Genomic DNA, 20,836 nt, shown 5'->3' with positions numbered 1-20,836 from the left:
TGAAGGAGGAGTTCTTGTTACGGTAGTGCAGGCGGGGTATATCTGTGCCTCGCCTTACGTCATGTGGTCAAGTATATGGAAATTAAGCCACTCGACAGCCCGGCCTTGTTGGAGGGTCGGGATGTAGCGGCAAGAGCTTAGGTTCTCAAAAGCTTAGATGCCTTGAGCCCACAGTCTCCACCTTGCCAATTATGCAATGCAGGTCCCGCCATCTGGACCTCTCTCTCTCTCTGGTACAACGTTTCACATCCTTCCCCTTACTTTCTATCATGTTTCATAGTTTCTTTCTCTTTAAATATGATGGCTGAGATGAAATTTTTCTCTCTGACTCTCTCTCTCTCTTGGTCCGGCCCTGCACCACCACCACCACCACCGCCGCCACCACCGTCATCGCCGCCCTCGTTACAGCCAGCCTCGAGGCGCGACATGTCCAGAGGTACACGTGTTCATCCCGCCGCGCCGCATCGGTACGCCGCCAGGAAATGGAAGGGAGTTCACCTGGGCGCCCTGAAGAATGAGTCATGCCACGGACAGCCTTGAGATTCAGACCCTCCCTTGCCCTTGCTTGGCTCTACCACCACCACCACCACTACTACTACTACCACCATCACCATCACCACTACTACTACCACTATCAACATTGCCTTAGCCCTCCTTCCTTCTCTGTCCCTTGTTGCATCCTCCTCCTTTTCTTTCCTCCTCCTCCTCCTCCTCCTCTCCCCATATGGCACGTTAGCTCTTCTCTTTGTTAACTCTTTCGTTTTTATTCATTCCTTCTCCTCATGCTACGTTCCCTTCAACATTTATTCCCTCATTCTCTGCTACTATTCTTTCTCCTCCTTCCATCATCTATTCTTCCCTTCTCCAACATTTCCATCCACCTCACAATTTTCCTCTACCGTCTGCACTCCACTCATTCCTTCACTATTTGTTCATCCATCATTCTCATTACATTCATCCTTCTCTTCCTTCTATTCCTTCTCTTATCCCCTCATAATTTTCCCCGTATCTCCTTCCCTCACACTTCACTCATTCCTTCCCCACTTACTCATCCCTCTCCTCCTATCTATCCCTCCTTCCTTCTTCGCAGCATTCCTCTCATGCCCTCACAACTTTCCTTTATGCCCCGTACCTCACTTTCCCTCACACTCCACTCATCCCTCCCTCCCTCACTCACACCCGTCCTTTCCCCCTCACACCTCCGCCTGGCCGCTCCATCATTATGTGGGCCGTGCTGCCACCTGCGAGCATCCGGCCTCCTCTGCAAGACTCCCATTTGAAATTACAATGTAGTGTGTGGGTCGGCGGGACCACCCAAGCCGAGGTCCGAAGAGCCCATTAATCTTGGCCTGATAACGTGGACTGCGTTCAGATCCTCGCCTCTTGACTTGTGCTTCGCTACATCTTCCTCCCTGCCTTCACCGCGCCCCGTAACTCAGCGATTTAGTTCACGTAATATGACTAGGTTTTAAATAACGTCTTGCCTACCTGTGCCCTGGGGAGTGGTTTGAGGTGCAGTGCGGATGTTCGTGGCGGTGGCGGAGGCGCGGCAGGGGCTGTGGCGAGGCGGGGAGGAGAGGTATGCCAGCCTTGCGAAGCGCGCTCGACCAGAGACATTGTGTGGAAATGGTCGGAATCCCTCCTTCGATTATCAACAGGTTAATTGCCCCTATGTGGCTCTGTCTGAAAAGAGTGATAACTGTCCCCCTGATAAAACTGAGCGCCACTTGGAGAGGAGAGGAGAGGAGAGGAGAGGAGAGTCTGAGTGAGTGTGCACGAACCCCGAGGGAGAGGGAGGGCGAGGAGGAGGAGGAGGAGGAGGAGGGAGAGAAGGAGAAGGAGGAGGAGGGAGAGGAGGGAATGATGAAGGAGAGGAGGCAAGGGAGGGTAGATTACGGTATTAAATAGCTTTAAAACCTTGCTCGTTTGCTAAATAACGTATTTATTAAGAGAGAGAGAGAGAGAGAGAGAGAGAGAGAGAGAGAGAGAGAGAGAGAGAGAGAGAGAGAGAGAGAGAGAGAGAGAGAGAGAAACAGGAACTCCTTTAGACACCAGAGAAGGAGAAAAGAAAGTACACGAGATAAGAAGATGACAGAAAGTAAAGAGGAGGATGAGTAAGAGGAGGGCCAAGGAACGTGAATCAAGAGGAAATGGAGGTGGAAGGAAGGATCAGGACAGCGGGAAGAGACGGAGAAGGAGGAGGAGGGAGAGGAGGAGGAAAGGAGACCCGGAGGTAGAGGTGGCGTTTGTTTACGAAGGCACCTCAATGAGACCGAAGAGGCCGCCACTTTGAATGCTTAATGGAGCTCTTGCAAGGTATTCGAGTACCCCTTATAGCTTGCTTGAAGGAAAACAGATTGAGTAGTGAAGAGGCTCGCACTGATATCAACCCTACCGCGAACTGAGTAAGTGGAGAGAGAGAGAGAGAGAGAGAGAGAGAGAGAGAGAGAGAGAGAGAGAGAGAGAGAGAGAGAGAGAGAGAGAGAGAGAGACCCCTTAAAAGAGATGTGCATTCATTTTTACCATTATTGTTACGATTTAATGCACTTTTTGGGTTTTCTCAAGGTGAATTGATGACGAGAGGAATGGAGGAGTGGTTAAGTTATTGTGGTTCTGGGAGGGGTTCAGGAAGGGTTGGGGGGTTTGAGGACGGCTGGGGAAGGTTGGGGAAGGTAATTGTGGTTTGGGGAGGGTTAGGGAATAAGGGAAGGTAAAGAAAGTACTGGGTTACCTGAAGGAGATGAAGGAACTGACGGGTTACTTAGAGAGAGAGAGAGAGAGAGAGAGAGAGAGAGAGAGAGAGAGAGAGAGAGAGAGAGAGAGAGAGAGAGAGAGAGAGAGAGAGAGAGAGCGGGATGGATGAGCCACTTATGCAGGTATGCTAAGTTTATAATTGTGTTCTTTCTTATTTCATCTCTCTCTCTCTCTCTCTCTCTCTCTCTCTCTCTCTCTCTCTCTCTCTCTCTCTCTCTCTCTCTCTCTCTCTCTCTCTGGCATGGATATTATTAACATTTTCTTTCTCTTCCTTTTCTTTTTTTGTTTCTTGACTAGTATTTTGAGTATCACTGTTTCTCTCTCTCTCTCTCTCTCTCTCTCTCTCTCTCTCTCTCTCTCTCTCTCTCTCTCTCTCTCTCTCTCTCTCTCTCTCTCCTTCCCTGCCTGCCTCCCTCACAATCTCTATCAAATCACTCCCGTTATAACCAGGAATCAGTCAGTCTGTCTGTCTGGTCCGTCTTTCGTTGCCTTGATAAGATTTTTAACATGGCCATCCTCATTAGGGCCGAGCAAGATAGCCAAGATAGCGAGGACGTGATAACATTTCTCTAACCAGTCTTGTGGCGATAGTGGTCCCACCTTGCCCCATATAGCAGGCTGGGGGGTTGGGGAGGGTAGGGGGAGGGGAGGGTTCGAGGACCTACTAATGGCGTCTTATCAGTAGAAAAGGCTGATAGTTTTTCCTTATTAGCTTCCAGAGTGGACCGTCCCATCCCACACCGTGCCTCAGACGCCGCCCCTTCAAGACTGAGAGGCAGACTGGGTGAGGGGCTTTGGTTTGGCTGGTTGGCTTTGTTGGTTTGGTCTGGGGTTGTCTAAACTTGTATGTTAAGTTTGGTGTCTTTATTTATTTATTTATTTTTTTATTTTTTTCTGTGTATTTCTCTCTCTTCGTCTCTTTACTTGTCATCTCTCTTCGTTTCTTTACTTTACTTTTTTTAATGTTTTGTTCTTCTCTCAAGTTATTCTAAGTTTTTATTCTATCTCTCTTTTTTTTCTGTATTCTTGCCTTCCTGTTCACTCTTTCTTCCAGTCTTTTTCTTTCCGTCTCCTCCTTCCACTACCTGTTATAATCCTCTCTTCTCCATTATGTCAGTGTAGAATATATTCGACAACGTAGATAAAACTATTGATAAAAGCCCTTTACTCCTGCAACTCTTCCCACGACCTCACTGTTGCATCAAAACTCAATCAATCAAGGAATCAATAAACCTTCCACTTTCTCTTTCCCTAAACCATATCAATCAATCAATCTATCAATCTATAAGTCTTCCACCTTCTCTTTCTGTAAACCACATCGATCTATCAAACAATCTTTCTCTTCGTCCTCTGAACCATAACATCACTTACTTAACACACACACACACACACACACACACACACACACACACACACAAAGATCAAAGAGGCAGTCCAGATCGCGGCTTTGAGTGGTGCCTAACCCGGTCTGGTTCAGGAGAATTGGTCTCTGGAATCGAACGAGATCAGGGTCGAGATTGTCCCTCTGGCGTCCCTGTCGTCAGTTCAGCGTTGAGTCAGTTAAAGTCACTCAGAGGAACAGTTAATGAGTTGCGGCTGAAGAGAGGGAGGGAGGGAGAGTGAGAGGGGAAGGGAAGGGGAGAGAGGAGGAGAGGAGACAGGTAAGGGACGATTGAAAGGGAATGAAAGGATAGGACAGAATAAAGGAGAAATGATGAAGTTATTGATATTTGGATGTAGTGTAAATAAGAGGAAATAAAGGAGAAAAGGGAGTGAATGAGGGAATGGATGATTTGGAGGAAAAGGAATAATAGGAGAGAGTAAAAGAGTAGAGAAAGAAGTGATGGGAGATAATGTATGTAGGAGGAAGTATATTTTAAAAGGAGAAAAAGGGAAAGGATGATAGAAACGAATTAAGAAGTTGTAAGAGAAAAAAAAATGATGAGTGTTTAAAGACAGAGAAAATATGAGAGGATAAAAAAATAAGGGAAGAGGAAGATGAAAGGAAAAAAAAAACAGAAGAGAAAAAGGGAATATGGAATTAAAAAACAAGACAGAGTAAAGGAAGGGAAGCAGAAAAAGTGACAAATATGAGAGAGTATAAATAAGAAAGAGAGATACAATTTTAAACACACCCCTTAATTAACACCTTACGACAGAACGATACCTGTTACTTTTTCTCATACTTATTACTTATTAAAAATTTGATCTCAATTATTTTTCTATTTGCTGTCACTGGTGTTTAAAATTATACTGTAAACCAACGTTATATTTTATCAGGACTGAATGGTTATCAGGACAGAGGTGAGGAGAAGGAGAGGAGGGAAGGAATGGCCCGGGAAGAGGGAAAGGGAAACAGGAGGGGGAGGATGGAAAGGAAATAAAGGGGAAAGAGGGATGTGTTGACGTGGCGCAACACCTGACAGGTAACACAGGTGACGTGAAGTGTCTTAATTAAGAGCAATATTACGTCATGAGATTGACTAGGGTGAGAGAGAGAGAGAGAGAGAGAGAGAGAGAGAGAGAGAGAGAGACGAGAGAGAGAGAGAGAGAGAGAGAGAGAGAGAGAGAGAGAGAGAGAGAGAGAGAGAGAGTAAAGAAGTCATTAAAACACAAAGATAAAAGACAAAACGCACAAAAAAAAACTTCCACAGATTAAAATAGTAACAAAAATAACTCATGTGTTAATCAAGAGACGGTGCAGAACGAAAAACTAAGGAAATTTTTTATCATTAAACAAGAAACAGATGAAATAGATAAAATGAAAGAACAGAAAAATAAACCAAACCAAACCAAAAAAAAAAAAACAAGGAAAAATACAGAGTAAGAAAACAAATGAAAGAAAATATTAAGCTCGTACATAACTTGAGTTCATTACGTAATTATGAAGGTGATCACGATGACAGGTGTTACTGAAGAAAACGAGACACTGACATGAAAATTAAATGATAAAACTAAAACATATTAAAAAAAAAAAAAAAGATGTATTAACGAGAAAAAGAAGGCGGAGGAGAAGGACGAGAAAGAGGAGGAGAAAGAGAAGGAGAAAGAGAAGAAATAAAAAGACCAGGAATAGAAGGGAGAAAGCTTAGCAGATGAAGAATATGAGATAAAACCTTGATATGCTTGGGGGAGAGAGGATGTTGTGGGAAGGAGGAGGGATTACTAAGAAGGGGAAGGCGTTTATTTTGAAGACTATACGTAGATCAAAGTTGCCGCCCCTAGCTAAGGCATTGGAGAGCTCCGACTTGACAGGGGGGGAGTGGCCGTGGGCGTGTCCCTCAGCGTGTAGGATTGAGATTATTAGGCCAGTAGTAGTAGATAGTAGTAGTAGTAGTAGTAGTAGTAGTAGTAGTAGTAGTAGTAGTAGTAGTAGTAGTAGTAGTAGTAGTAGTAGTGGGAGGAGGAGGAAGGGAGGAGAATTGCAAACATTGAAAAATCCGTCAAAGATTCTTAATAAATAAATGAATGAATGAATAAACGAATAAAATATAACAGCACACTTTTCTTTACCCTTAATCTCAGTAAGTAAAGTAGGAGAAGAAGGGAGAAGAAGAAGAAGAGGAGGAATAAAGAAGAAGAAACAAAGAATTTCACCCCCAAAAGAATCTCATTAACAATTACAATTTTTTCCCATTTTTTTAACATGAAACTTAAATAAGCAACTAAAAAATTTTACAAACTTGAAAAAAAAAAAACTTGAACTTTTCTTTTCAACTTCAAAGCAAATAAGTGACCATAAACTTCAAGAATTAAAAAAAAAAAGAAAAAAAAAAAACGCGAGTAACATTTCTTATTTTTCTAATCCCATGCTAACTTAATTACTTCGAGGTATTCTTGTGATGTCCTTTTGAGCTTAAGTTCCCCTTCACTTCTTGGAAAAAGCAACACGACAGTCTTTTCTTTTTCTTTTTTTTTCTCTCAACCCTAACCTTAATCTGTAAAGTAGGAGGATGGAGAAGAAGAACAAGAAAGAAGAATAATATAAATAAAGACATAATAAAACTGAAAAGTAACATCTAAACTACCGCGACAAAACGACAAGCATCTTTCACTCAAACTTCGAGGAAAAAAAAAAAAAGCCAAAAACAAATATTTTCTTTAACCCCAAACTACGTGAACCAAATGAGCATCTATTTTGCAGTGTTAGGATTTTCTCTTCCCTTTTTCTTCCGCTAGAGTGGGTTGGGAGGTGGAGCCAAACAGACAGACTCCCGCGTAACCCTTCTGAGGCCGCGGGAGGCGAGTGCAAAAGTCTGTTTAACCACACAAATCCCTCCTGTCGCCCTCACGCCCTCCCTCACTCAAGCCGCCCCGCTGTAAGTGATACCATGGGCTTAATGGAAGGCTTGGAGCGATAACCAACTGGGCTCCTTCGTTCTCCTTCGCTCTCTATCTCTCCTTCTCCTTCTTCTCCTCCTCTCCCTCCTACGGTCTCCGCTGCTACTCCGCCTATTGTTTCTCTTTCTTTCACTTGTTAGATTCTTGCATATATTTTCTCTGTTAGTTTCTCCACTACTTCGTCTCTGTCTGTTATTCTCTACTTTTTCCTTCTCCTCCTTCGCCTCTTCCTTATTCTTTCACTTTTTATAACTTTTTTTTCATACTTTTTTTTGTGCTACTTTCTTTGTTTCCTGGTCCTTATCTCATCTCCTCCTATTCCTTCTTATTCTTTCAAGAGTTACAATCTTTCTGTACCTCTTTCCTCTCATATTCCTTTCTTCCTCCTATTCCTTATTCTTTTACTTATCATTATCTTTCACATACCTCTTCTTCTCTTTGCGTCTCCGTTGCTTGGTCTCTGCTCGTCCTCCTCCTCCTTCCTCCTCTTCCTCATGTTCTGGTTGTTACTGCTGGCGTCCACAAGGTCATCGCCTCGTCTACGTGAGCCTGCAAGGTCTTCGCCACCTTTCACTCCCCGTCGGCGAAGTCTAGTCTGTAATTAGAGATAAAATAATTAAGTTTTATTTTTTCTTTCCTTCTAAGTATAATCTCTCTCTCTCTCTCTCTCTCTCTCTCTCTCTCTCTCTCTCTCTCTCTCTCTCTCCTCTCTCTCCTCTCTCTCTCTCTCTCCTCTCTCTCTCTCTCTCTCTCAAGGCTGCGAGGCGAGAGAGGAGGGGAAATCTTGATACCAAACCTCGGCTCTTCTTACACTCAATATTGCCGTCAGCTGATGCTCCCTTCCAAATACTGCCAGGCTGCTCGGGTGGCAGAAATAGGCATTGTGGCGCAGCGCAGGGTGGACGAGAGGGGAATTACGTGGTATAGTTATTTTTCCCAGTATAGAAATGGGGAGAAATTATTGTGTGGTTTCTTCATTTTGATTTGAGAAGTCTGTGTGTGTGTTATGTGGTTGAGGTGGTTTAGGTCTCTCTCTCTCTCTCTCTCCCTCTCTCTCTCAAGTACCCGTTGTCTCGCTGCTGTTATCAAAATTTCCACTAATTGCATCGTGGTTAGCAATTTTTCCGGCAACTCGAGACCCGGTAGAGATGCTTAGTAATGGGTCAGCTTGAGTTACGAGGCAGAAGATTGTAAAAAGCAACGCTGACGACCTGACTGACGAAGGGAAGTGACGGGAACTGCTTGTTGGCACCTGACGCTCCTCCACTTATAGATAGGAAGAAAGGGAAGAAAGAGAAGGAAAGTGGCGGAGGGGATGTGGATAGTAAAGTGTACAAGTGAGATGTATGTGAATGTTATACTCACTTATATCTAGAAGTAAAACGTGAAATTAGTTTTGTTTTTCGAGTCTTCCTTAATTCTCCTCTTCCTGGTTTCCATCACGCGAGGTAAAATGTAGGGGGAAGTTTACGTCAATTTAAGCTTTAATGAGAACGTGCACGGGGAAAGCGCCGCGCCTTGGAGTCTCTTTTAGTGTCACCCGCATTTAAATGAACATCTTTATCTATTTACATGACAGCTACATGGATGGAAAGGTCTGGCAAGGAGCCCCACGTGACAGGACACATGCTGCAAACTCCTCTTCTTTTCCTCGTGATTATTAACACATGACGTCACATTTTAATTATGTTCTGGCTCAGTAACATGACTTCTAACACCCCGCTGCCGCCGAGTCTTTGATGAAGCTGGAGGCGGGTTGAGCTGCCTGCGCCGCGACCTGGCACGACTGCGAGGGTCTTCTCTTTGTGCCCCAGACGCCGCCGCAGAGAGGGTTACTGAGACCGTACTGTCCCCCTAAGCCGCGTGTGTTAGTGGGTGTTTTATGCCTCTTAAGCTAGGTCATGGTCAGGCCAGGTCACGATAGAAGTTGCTCAAATGGGATGTTAGATGGCTGAAATGTGGCTAAGGTCAGTTATAAGGTTGTTATTGGAGTGGAGGGAGTTTTGGAAACCTTGCCCAGTTTATAAGTAGGAATAATCGGTGGATATACAAGTATGTGTGTATGTGTTGTGTGTGTGTTTTTTTTTTTTTTTTTACGTAGGCTGTCACGTGTAGGCCTACTGGCTTCCTGCAGCTTCCCTTATGTTCTTGTGTTACTGTCTCATTTAGGGACTAGAACTTTCAAAGGTTTTTTTTTTTTCTCTCTCTCCCTATTTTGCGTTACCCTTCTTATGTTCTTATGTTCTAACTCAAAAAATTCAACTCAAATGAAATTAAAGCAGTTAGATATGCATTTTGTCGCCATGCTGCTGTTGATGAGTGAGTTAAGCTGTGTTGGTGTGTTGGTGTGTGTTGGTTGTGTTGGTGCAAGTAGTGGCTCGTGTGAATTATTCTTTTAATACAAGAGAGGTTCTGGCCAAGGGTAACCAAAAGAGAGAGAGAGAGAGAGAGAGAGAGAGAGAGAGAGAGAAGAGAGAGAGAGAGAGAGAGAGAGAGAGAGAGAGAGAGAGAGAGAGAGAGAGGAGAGAGAGAGAGAGAGAGAGAAAGGCTAACTGAAGATACTAGACCCCCCAAAAAAGGAATGTCAAAAAGAATATTCAACATTATGATAAGCGTATCGTAACTTCCCTCTTCCAAGCATTGAGGAGTTTATAATTACCGTACTGTCATATTACTACTTTCACGGATGGCTCTGAGTAAAACTGTAATTCCAGAAAGATGTACTATTGTGCTTCAACCTCCTAAACGTGATAGAATACTGAGATGAGCTGACGTGTAGCACTGTCTTGTTGCATTTTTAATTTTATGATACAACAATTTAGCTAGGTAAGTACACACACACACACACACACACACACACACACACACACAGAAAGAGGCATGATAACTATCTAAATATATACATTAGAGAAACAATACCTTATTACTACACAACAACACACATACACACACACACACGCACATACTACTAAATAGGCAATGCTCACTTAATCACTCACGGACTTAAAGAGGCACACAACGTTACCTTCTGAAAACAAAAGCCTTAATTCAGTTACATTGTCATTCTTTGTTCCACTAGTCACAATTATCTCAGCGATCTTCACAACCACATCGCCTTCTTCCGCCTTTCTGACTCCCACCCCCGCCCCGCCCCGCCTCGCCCCGCCTCTTCTCTTCTCGCCTCGTCACGCCAGTCATACATTTTTCATCCCTAATCCTGCTTTAATAATATTTACTCCTTTTCTACACGTTCTTTCACTAATGTCTCTCTACTCCACAGCCTCAGCGGGGAGTTCTGGCTGCTGAGACTGAGTGTTGTTGCTATTTGTAAACTCCCCTTGGTTCGAATCCCACTTAAGGCGGAATGTAGACGCTAAAATGAAGTACAAACGATAAGCGACAAGTGATTTCTGTGTTGCTTAAAATGTGTACTAATTGGTATAGATGTACAGACGAGGTAGAACAGTAGAAGGCTCCTCCCCACCTATTACTCGGGTATATTTAATTTCTCCTTCATTTTTTACATTTTTCCTTCTCTCCTCTATAATTTTTTTCCCCGTTTTCGTCGTCTCTTTTTCTACTTACTGACAAATTTTTCCTCATTCTTTACTCCTTTTTTTCAGTATTTTCTCCTTCATTCCCTCCACCCTTCCTTTCTTTCCCTCCGCTCCTCTCTCTCTCTCTCTCTCTCTCTCTCTCTCTCTCTCTCTCTCTCTCTCTCTCTCTCTGCTAATTCATTTTCTGACCCTTTCCTTCACTTCCTCCTCCCTTTTCAGTGCATTTCTCCCTCAGTACCTCCACCCCTTTCTTTCTCCCTTCCCTCTCCCACTCTCCCCACTCCCTCTCTCTTATCAGACGCGCCCCGCCGCTGACCTAATGTGGGAGGGGTGTAGGAGATAGTATCAGAGGACCCCGCCCCTCCTCTCCACCCTCCACCTCCTCCTCCAGCCCCACGCTATCGCCCAGACCAACTGAGTGCTTCCTCTCTCTCTCTCTCTCTCTCTCTCTCTCACTCTCTCTCTCTCTCTCTCTCTCTCTCTCTCTCTCTCTCTCTCTCTCTCTCTCTCTCACTGTACAACGTCCCCCTCCCCCTCTTCTTTCTTTCTCCTTCTTCTTCTTCCTCCTCTTCTTCTTCTTCCTTCTACTCAGCAATATCTTTCCTTATCCCTCCTCTCCCCCTCCCTCTTGCTCTCTCGCCCTCTCCCTTTCATAACACATCCTCTTCCTCCTCCTCACACACTCAATCTTGCATTCTCCCACTTTCATAAAACAAAGCTGAACAATCACACACACACACACACACACACACACCTAAAACACCCATAAGACACAACACTAACAACCACCATCAAAATAACAAACCCAGTACCTAACGACATCACCATAAACCATCAAACAATTCATCGCTTCTTTCCCTTCTCCTCCTTTTCCTCTTCCCCTTCCTCTTGCCTTGTCCCTCTCCTCAACGACCCCGTCAGAAACACCTCACTCCCTCCCTCTCCCTCCCTCTCCCTGCCGGCATTGTGTAGTGATGGGGGCTAATTCCGGGAGAGGGAGGAAGGTATTGATTCAGTGATTGGGTCATCCATCAGCTCTGGAAAGCTTGTGTTGCCTCCACCAATCATCACCGAGGGAGAGGAGGAGGAGGAAGGGAGGGCTGGAGGAAGGGCGGAGGGACAGGTATGAAAAAAAAGGTATTGGTATGGTGAAAAAAATGAATAGGTGAGGAGCTTATAGAGTTAATGGAAGGGAATGGGTGTGTGTGTGTGTGTGTGTGTGTGTGTGTCTGTGTTTAAAGGTGTGGAAAATGGAAGGTTAAATACATAACAGTTAACAGGGTCGAAGAAAAAGGAATGTTTATAATTTAAGGAGGAAAATGTTCAGAAATGACGTGATAAAATTTAAAATGTTGATATGAAAGCCGTTCATGGGTTTAATTATTCTTATTCTAGAAGGAAATAATAAAGAAGAGAATGACGGTGAGAGGGATGTCATAACGGAAGGAGGAGGAAGAGGAGGAAGAAGAAGAAGAAGGGAAAGAGGAAACTAAGAATGAGGTGACGAATAAAGAGACAAAGCAAGAATAAGAAAAAAAAAGTTGAGATAAGAAATAAGAAGAAAGTGAAAGATGAAAGAATAAATATAGGAACGAAAAAAAAATAGAGGAAAAAGAGGACAAGTTGTAGTAATAGAAGGAGGAGGAGGAGGAGGAGGAGGAGGAGGCGGGACAGTAGCTTACTCTGGGAACCGCAATTATCAGTTTCCCATTAGCTTTCAGTAAGTGTTGGCAGCAGAGTTATGACCTCAAACCTTCGTCCCTCGCGTCTTGCTGCCCCCTCACTCACCCCTCACTCCCTCACCCTCCCCTCACTCCCTCATCCCCCTCACACCGTTCTCTCTTTTATTTCCCTCATACATCTCTCTCACTTCCTCATCCCCCTCACACTCCTGCTTGCTCCCTCATCTCCCTTATACTTCCTTGCTGCCCTTATCGTCATCCCTCCCTACACCTCCTTGCTTTCTTAATTTCTCTCTCTCACTCTTTCTAATCCTTCATTTCCTTAACTTCCTGTGTTTTTATTTCCTCCTTCATTTCCTTCGATGGCAAATTGTACATCTTCGCATTCACTGTTCTCTTTCTTCATCTGTTTTATTGCTTTGTCTTTGTTTTCATTTTCTTCTCAATTTTCTTTATTTTTTAACATTTTTTTCCCTTGTTTTTCTTTTTTACTTCCTACATTGTTGATCTCCATTTTCTGCAGCTTTTCAAATCATTCACTTTCTTCCTTCTTCATAATAAGAAGGAAATGAAGGGTTTATTTCTTCCTTGTTTAAGGTGTTCATGTTATTTCCATAATTTAATCCCTTTATTCCAGCTGAGTAAAAACGCGTAGTTTTTGCCCATGTTTTGAGTTATCTTTCCTTTTACCTCGAATTTCTTTCTTGTCTTTTTTTCTCTACTCGATTAGTACAAAACATTTAAAAATTTCCTCGTGTTTTGAGTTATTTCTTTTTACTTCAAATTTCTTCTCCTTTATTTCCCCTTGATTAATACAAAACATGTAAGACTTTCTCGTGTTTTTGAGTTTTCTTTCTTTTAACCTCAAATTTCTTTTCTCTTCCCCTTGATTAGTACACAAAACATCTAAAATATTCTCTTCTTCTGAATTATCTTGGATCTGACCTCTTTTCCCTGACTTTTCTCACTCCCAAGCTCAGCGCATCTTCATTTCAACCCCTGCATAATTACGAGACCCAAATCAAAGAACTACAAACACACAAGTACAAAACAACAAGGAGAAACAAAAGAACCGACTGAGAGCACACTTCACACTCACGAGGCAGAAGCGAGCCTCTTTAGCATAATAACCAAACAATGGGTGGAGTCAGTCATCCTATTTACCTGTTAGTATATTCACCTTGTAATGCCCACACACAGGGAGGCTAAACACACTGAGAGAATACCATGTGTATAGCCGCAATCCATTTTCAAGCTAAATTTTCCTCTAGGATTCGAAAGCAAAGCCGAAGACGTTTACAGCTGACGCAAGATCGGCGCTTCTAAGACATACCGCTGACTGTCCAATGTTCCCGAGACACGCGGCAACCATTTACTCCAGATTTGACTCGAGGGCAGCTTAGTGTGTCCCCTGCGGAGGAATCACGTTCAGGTCTGTCGCTACATTCAGCACTAAGGGACGCAGTAGGATTCGGCGGCTTCTTTGTTTAGGGAATGTGAATAGAATTGTCCTAATTTTTTTCCTCCCTCGGTAATTTTTTGAAGAGTTGTAATGTTAAGTGATCCGCCCAACGACACGGACACGGCCAGATAGGTTTATTTCTGTAGTGGGTCGTTCATCTTTTTTGTCCGTGATGAAGTGACCGTGTCCTGGTTCTTTCTCTAATTTCTCTAATGTGGTATTACTTTTTTTTTTTTTTTGCTTTCTCTCTGTCTTTCTAAATGATGTGTTGTTCTTTTTACTTTGTGTGTGTGTGTGTGTGTGTGTGTGTGTGTGTGTGTGTGTGTGTGTGTGTGTGTGTGTGTGTGTGTGTGTGTGTGTGTGTGTGTGTGTGTGTTCAACCTTTACTGACACAAATTTTCTCCCTCACTTCCCCTTTTCCTGTTTTTTCCCTCTCTTCCCTCCTGATATGTGTGTGTGTGTGTGTGTGTGTGTGTGTGTGTGTGTGTGTGTGTCCACCCCTTACTGACTGACACAATTTTTCCCTCTCACCTCCCTTTTCCTTCCCCTTATCCCTCCCCCTCTGCCTACCCTCTTTCCTCCCACACCCGGCCCACATACTGTGACACACCTGCCAGTAATAGTATTAGTCACCGAGACATAATCACGGACGGCAGGTGAGCCTCGTTAGGTTGGGAACCCCTCATTAGTCAAGGTAATTAATCTCGCTCACCTGGCCGCCTCCGTGTCTGGTCCAAGTTGCCTCACGCACCTTGCCAGTTGTAACCGTACGTCCTGTCAATCTGATAAGTAACGCCACAACACACGAATTAGAATACCGACCTAAAAAGCCATTAATGGAGTCACTGTTAATATATACAAGTAGGATAATCTGGTTACCTGCTTGAAGATAATTAATGCAAATCACGATAAGGAGTGACTGAGTGAGCTCTCTGCATGGTTTTTTGCTGTGTGTCTGTCTGTGTGTATGTCTCTCCATGTATCTGTCCCTGTTCTCTCTCTCTCTCTCTCTCTCTCTCTCTCTCTCTCTCTCTCTCCTCTCTCTCTCTCTCTCTTGGGTTCTGTGTTCTACTCTACTTTGTTCATTCCTTATCTCAGTTTTGCCAATTCTTTTTCGCCTCGGTCTTTGCCACCATCCCTCTCTTCCTCTTCCTCAATGTCCCACTCTCTTTAGTTCCTGCCATTCTACCTGCCACCATTTTACCTTCCTTGTCGTCTTTTTATAAGCCCATAAAGCAGATGGACGAATGCGGTGAGGATGAAAACCTATGTAAATTCCGATTATTTTTAGGATTAACAGAATGAATGGGGGCAGTCAATGGAATAAGGAGTACCAGCTTGAGAAATTAATGTGCTGAGATTAAGGAGGAATGAAAACGATAGTGATGGAAGAATAAGAGAGCTGAGTTTACGAAATGAATGTACATAAGTTTAAAGAAGGATGATAGTGGCAATGATGGAGAGGTAAGAGGATTCAGCTTGCAAGACTGAGGAAGAAATAAGCTTTAAATGTATTAAAAAAAAGAAAAAAAAATGATAGTGATAAACAACGCATGAAAAAGAAAGATAGAAACATATTAGCTTAAATCTAAACATGTAAACTTAAATAGAAATAAACTTTCCATCGATTTAAAACACGAAAAAAAAAAACGACTAATTTCGAGGCTAATTGCAACAAGTGGAAGTGAGTAAGCTTAATGATTAACGAGGCACGAAACGCAAATGTCAGCTTGGAAGAATAAGGCTTAGGAGAGTTTAGCTGCGTAATGAGTGAGGGAGGCTAACGAGGCAGGGCGGAGTGAAGTGGTTAATGACTCTCGCCTCCCGTACCACTCCCATTAACAAACAATAAGCCTCAGATAAACTTACCTTACTAATCTTACCTGCCATAACCTGTCCCCTTGCCTTACACCTGGCCTTAGCTTATCTTATATTCCTTCTTAATCTCCCTTTTCCTAATTTGTCTTTTCCTCACAGCCTCCTTCATATTAGTTTCTTTCTCCTCCTTTACTAATCTTAGCTGTCATTATCTAACCTTGCCTTACACTCTCCCTCATTTCACCCTAAATAACTTTCTCTTCTTTTACTAATGTTACCTACCCTAGCCTGTCTTTTCCTTGCACTCTTGCTCACATAATCTTATATACTTTTACTGTTTTCCTTTACTAATCTTACCTATTCCTTTTTCTCCCCTTCTTCCCGTTTTTCTTATCTTTTATCTGTCCTGTTTATTCTTTCGTTATCCTTTCTTCCCTTTTCTCGTTCCCTTTACCTAATTTTCCTGTTCACATTCGCTTACCTAATATCTTTTAACATTCTACCCTTCTTTCTCTCATTCCCTTACTTAAAATTTGTCCTCAAGCTTATAACCTTAATTTCCTTACCTTAACTCCCTCCTTCCCTTACCTCACCTGTCACATTACTAATCCCACCTCTTGTATCCAGTCCCTTTTCTCACACCTTCCCTTTCTTTCCCTTAAATATCTCCTTCCTTTATGCCTCCCCTGCCTGACCCTTAAACACCCTTTCCTTACCTGCCACACCTGACCTATTGCTCCTTTATTCCCTTACCTGTTCTTACCTTTAACCCTTTCAGTCCCTTCATTAACAGGCTTTCCCTCTTCCCTGTCACGTGTCCTTCCCTTCCCTTCCCATACGAGGGTAGAGGCTAGAGGTGAGGAAGAAAGGTGATGGGAGGAGGAGGAGGAGGAGGAGGTGATGGGAGGAGGAGGAGGAGGAGGAGGAGGAGGAGATGACACCCTCCGCCAACCCACGCACTTGTCAACGTCTGGCAAAAACAATTGTTCTCTCTCTCTCTCTCTCTCTCTCTCTCTCTCTCTCTCTCTCTCTCTCTCTCTCTCTCTCTCTCTCTCTCTCTCTCTCTCTCTCTCTCCTTGACCGTGCATTTTTTTCTCTCGTTTTCTTTCGCTCATATGCACGAGGTGTCGTATTAACGTTTTCTTTTTATTTCATTACGTGACCAACCATGAAAAACAGCTTCTTTCCCCCTTCTTTTTATCGCTACTGATATCTCTTTCCCTCCTCCTCCTCCTTCTCCTCCTCCTTCTTTATTCCCCTTCTTTCACCTTTTGCTCCTTTTATCCACCTCCTCTGTGCACCCTTCTTTAGTTTCTTGCTGATGTCTTTATTCTACTCTCTCTCTCTCTCTCTCTCTCTCTCTCTCTCTCTCTCTCTCTCTCTCTCTCTCTCTCTCTCTCTCTCTCTCTCTCTCTCCTCTTTTATTTACCTTCTCTTCTATTCGTGCATAATTTTTCTATATTTTCCCTCCCCTGTTCTTCTCTTCTTCAAAAGCTCTTGATATATTAATGGAGATTGAAAAGTGAAAAAAAAAGGAAGTTGTATGAAAGAAAATTAATATGAAAATACAAAAAAACAACAACGAAAAGTAAAAAAAGAAGTGAAAAATTAGGAAGAACAAATGAAAAGAAAATATGGAAGAGAGAGAGAGAGAGAGAGAGAGAGAGAGAGAGAGAGAGAGAGAGAGAGAGAGAGATCAGTGAGGTACCTTTCCTATACGTAATTAAAGGCCGGATATTACTCTCTCTCTCTCTCTCTCTCTCTCTCTCTCTCTCTCTCTCTCTCTCTCTCTCTCTCTCTCTCTCTCACTTCGAAGCACCACAATCAATATCACTTTTTCCATTTTTCCCTCACAAAATATCAGACATTCGTAATAAAATATATAATTTCCTGTCTTTGCCTCCCCCACCCCCTATCCTTCTACTCGCTCTTTTGTACTTCCTCTACCCACTTCTCATCCTCCTTCTCCTACTCTCGCTCCTCCTTCTAGTCCTCGTCCTCCTCATCCTCCTCCTCCTCCTCATTTTGTTCCAGTATAAGTACCAATGAAAAAAAAAGGGAGAATTTTTATGTAACAGCCAATGGAGGAATAAGAAATATATACTTGATAAAACCACACAATGCTTCAGATTACCCACGAGAAGAAAGAAAACAAAGAGAGGGAATATAAAAGAAAGAGAGAACAAGGTAAAAATATGTAACCTGTCCCTCATAAAAAAAGAGAAAAAAAAGTCTAGGAAATGAAAAGGAGAGAATAAAAACACTACTATGCTTGACAAAACCACACAGTGCTTAAGATTACCCATAAAAAGGAAAAGACAAAGAGAACAAAAAAAAAAAATAGAGAGCAAGGTAAAAATATGCAACCTATCTCTCATATATAAAGAAAAAAAAAAGCAAAATGAAAAGAAACGAATAAAACAAATCATAAAGACATCACTCACTACGGCGGGGAACGTAAAGAACGAATGTACAAAAAAGTAACACAAAAAAGGACCAAAATGCTTGATTATCCGCATTTTTCCTCGTATCGGGCTCCGGAAAGGGCTGTAAGTCACGCCATTGGTTGATATTGATAAAGGGCGGGGCTTGAGTCACGCGGCGGACCAATCAGCAGGAGGTATCGACGCTTGTAAACAACTTGAGCTTTGCGGGAGATGGAATGTCGAGCGAGGAAGGAAGGACCGGCCGGGTTTTGCTGCGAGGTAGACGCTGTTCAGTACTCTTGGTTTTTTCGCCGCTTTTGTTTCGGTGTGTTTTCATTTTGCCTTCACATTCTTCTCCATCCATCGCTGCGTTTGTCTTCTTTTGTGTTTTATCAGTATTGGTGTTTTTCTTCGTGTTTATTTATTTATTTATTTATTTTTGTGTGTGTGTTTCGTTTGTTTTTGTGTTTCTGTAAGTTCTCTTGTGTTGTGTGTGTTTTTTTTTAATTTGTTCGTTTATTGGTGTGTTTGTCTATTGTTTTGTGTTTTTTATCGTTTTTTGTTTTGTTTTTTTTGTTTCTGTATTCCTGTCAGTTCTCTTGTCGTGTTTCGTGTGCTTCTTTCTTCTGTTCTTCTTAATTCATTGGCGTGTTTACTTTACTTCACGTTTTCTTTGTGTTCTCTTGTGTTTTTGTTTATTTCTACATGCATATAAACTCTATCACTGTGTTTTGTGTGTCTTTTTTTCTTATATTCTTCTTCACTCAATGGTGTGTTTATTCTATTTCACCTTGTTTTGTTTAGTTTTGCTTTCATATCCTCTTTGTTCTTTTTTAATTTATTTATCTGCTCTTCTTCCTTATTTTGTGAGTTCTCCTCTTACATTACCCATCATCCATCGCCTTGTTTACTTCACCTCATCTATTATTCGTATTTTTATTGTTTCCTGCATTCTTACATATATACTTGCTTGATTTAAGGAATGCAGTACTCTGTTATGTATGCCTACCCCCCCCCTCTCTCTCTCTCTCTCTCTCTCTCTCTCTCTCTCTCTCTCTCTCTCTCTCTCTCTCTCTCTCTCTCTCTCTCTCTCTTGGATTTTCATGTGTTATGTTTTTTTTTGTGATTTTGCTTCTTTATTTTCCTATCTAGCGTCATATGACCACGATGTTGCAGCGCCTTCCTATTTTTTTTTAAGTTACGCATTCAATTTTCATTATCTGTTAGTGTCTTTCTCCCCCCTCCCTCCCCCCCTCTCTCTCTCTCTCTCTCTCTCTCTCTCTCTCTCTCTCTCTCTCTCTCTCTCTCTCTCTCTCTCTCTCACCTGGACAAATACCTGCCTTTTTGCCGCACGCCCTCGTCAGGTAAGAGACAAGGGCGTGGTCACCTGCTCGTCTTTTATCTCCTCTGCCTCAGCCTTCCCCTCCTCCCTAATCACTAATTAACAAGCTAATCACCCTCTAACTACCCGCTAGTCTCGTTAGTGCTGCATTATTGTTACCTCCATCCCCCGGCCCGACACCCCCACACCTCCCGTTAAGCTACTAATGAACGAGATAATGGCCTTGTTAACTCTCTCTCTTTCTTTGCCTCGATGGTTGGTTGGTTGGTGGTTATCTATTGGTTAAGGCGCCATCTTGAATGCTGATTGGTTGCTTACTGTGTGTATGTATGTAGGCTTGTTTGTTTGCTGTTTGTTGTTTGTTGGGTATCTCTGGGTTTGTGCTAATTATTATTATTTTTTTATCTTTTCGTTTTTTTTTTCGTTTTTATTGTTTTTTTATTTGTACGTTTTTTTCTTTTTTTCTTGTCTCTTTCTTTCTTTCAGTTGATGTAAGGTTATTCACGAGTCATTATTATTTTTTTTATCTTTCCTTTTTTTTTCCCCTTTCTATCGAATCGAATTTTCTCTTCTCTTTATCTAAAATCGCTGTAACAAGACACAGCCAGTTCTTAATTGTGTTCATAATGGCTTAGATTATTACTATTACATTATTATCATCCTTTTTCATCATCACCTTCTTCATCTTGTTCTTCTTCTCCTTTTTATTATTATTATTATTATTATTATTATTATTATTATTATTATTATTATTATTATTATTATTAACATCACCACCATCATTATCACTACCATTAACCTTCTCATAATGGCGGGTGGTGGTGGTGGTGCTGGTGGCCACAGTATGAGAGGCCGCGTCAAGTAGCTTCCATTAACATCACATCAGCATCCACTCACCCACTAATCATTGCTCAGGATTACTGTTGCCTCGCTTTATATAATGACGCAACGAGAGCATAGATTGTGATATTGCTGCGTCCACCTCCCGTCCCCCTCCGCTGCTCCTCCTCTTCCCCCCTCTCTCTCTCTCTCTCTACTCCCTCTTCCATCTCCCACCTGCTTCTCACCTTCCCTCCACCACCTGGCATCTTTTTACTTGACAATCTGCTGCCTTTCCTTTCTCTCCATTTTATCACTCCCTTTGCTTCTACTCTTTATTTTTCCTTTTTTTAATTCTTTGTTCTTTTCTTTCTGTTTTATTTTGGGTCTTGTCTTTTTTTTCTTTTCTGACTTCTTTTTCATTCTCTCTAATTTTCTGTAGTTATCACCTTCTTTAGTACCTGTGTCTCTCTGTTACTTTCTTCGCCTCTTCTTTTATCTTCATTTCTCTTCTATCTAGTCTTTCTTTTTAATTTCGTAACATTTCCTTCTTTATTTTTTCAATCATATTTCTGACTCGTAACAGTATCTCTTTGTCTGATCATTTCTTTCATTTTCTTTCCATTAATATTTTT

The 20,836-nt window shown here is 42.4% G+C and overlaps 1 long non-coding RNA gene across 1 annotated transcript in view; it reads right to left on the bottom strand.

Annotated features, from left to right (window-relative positions):
* Window positions 1-6,865: 6,865 nt before the first annotated feature.
* LOC135116123 (uncharacterized) overlaps window positions 6,866-20,836 on the bottom strand; it is a 45,926-nt gene continuing 31,955 nt past the window's right edge. Inside the window, exon 4 of the long non-coding RNA XR_010276165.1 lies at window positions 6,866-7,690. This is a non-coding gene — a long non-coding RNA (uncharacterized LOC135116123). The remainder of the gene's footprint in view (window positions 7,691-20,836) is intronic.

The sequence above is a fragment of the Scylla paramamosain genome, chromosome 30 (assembly GCF_035594125.1).
Source record: "Scylla paramamosain isolate STU-SP2022 chromosome 30, ASM3559412v1, whole genome shotgun sequence".
Taxonomy (NCBI): Eukaryota; Metazoa; Arthropoda; class Malacostraca; order Decapoda; family Portunidae; genus Scylla; species Scylla paramamosain.
This window is presented reverse-complemented; position numbering and strand designations above follow the sequence as displayed.